Here is a 553-nt window from a genome sequence, read left to right as displayed (position 1 = left end):
TCAAGCAGAAGACGGCATACGAATCAGTTAAGCGCCAATTACCCTTTTTAGGCGGCGTAAATTTCATAGGAGAGTCTTCCCCGGATGAAAATACAGGTTTCTTCTCAGGCGAAGATTGCTGCTTCTCAGGAGAAAAGCCGACTAACGAATCGAAAAGTTCTTCTGAAGTCGCTGCAGGAGGATAAATAAATATTTAATGTCTTCCGTAATGCGCATCATTGTGTTGTTTAATTTAAATATATACCGTGTCTACTTACGTGTCGGTTGAGGCAGTTTCTTGATCGGTTTAATATTGTCGTCGGAATCGCTTAGCGTTACAGTGGGCTTCTTGGATCTAAAGAGGATACAGGATGAGAAACACAGCTCGAAGTAAGTCAATATGATATATATCAATATAGCAATTATACGTACGTTTGTTCCGAATCAGATGGGGGATCGAACACAACGTCACTGTCACTCGATTCCGAGCTCAGGTTATAATTCTTTTTGGCTGTTAAAAAAATTTAACAAATCGTAAAAGATTTCGAAAAACAAGACAGAATGTAATCTATTT

General features: G+C 38.9%; 1 long non-coding RNA gene across 1 annotated transcript; it reads right to left on the bottom strand.

The window, feature by feature from the left end:
- Positions 1 to 48: 48 nt before the first annotated feature.
- On the bottom strand, positions 49 to 523 carry LOC105462320. Its single transcript, XR_976045.1, has 3 exons — positions 412 to 523; positions 258 to 334; positions 49 to 171 (listed from the first exon to the last, which is right to left on the bottom strand). It is a non-coding gene; the product is annotated as an uncharacterized LOC105462320 (long non-coding RNA).
- Positions 524 to 553: the final 30 nt, after the last annotated feature.

Source organism: Wasmannia auropunctata, unplaced genomic scaffold, assembly GCF_000956235.1.
Source record: "Wasmannia auropunctata unplaced genomic scaffold, wasmannia.A_1.0 LD265950.1, whole genome shotgun sequence".
In the NCBI taxonomy this organism is placed as follows: Eukaryota; Metazoa; Arthropoda; class Insecta; order Hymenoptera; family Formicidae; genus Wasmannia; species Wasmannia auropunctata.
This window is presented reverse-complemented; position numbering and strand designations above follow the sequence as displayed.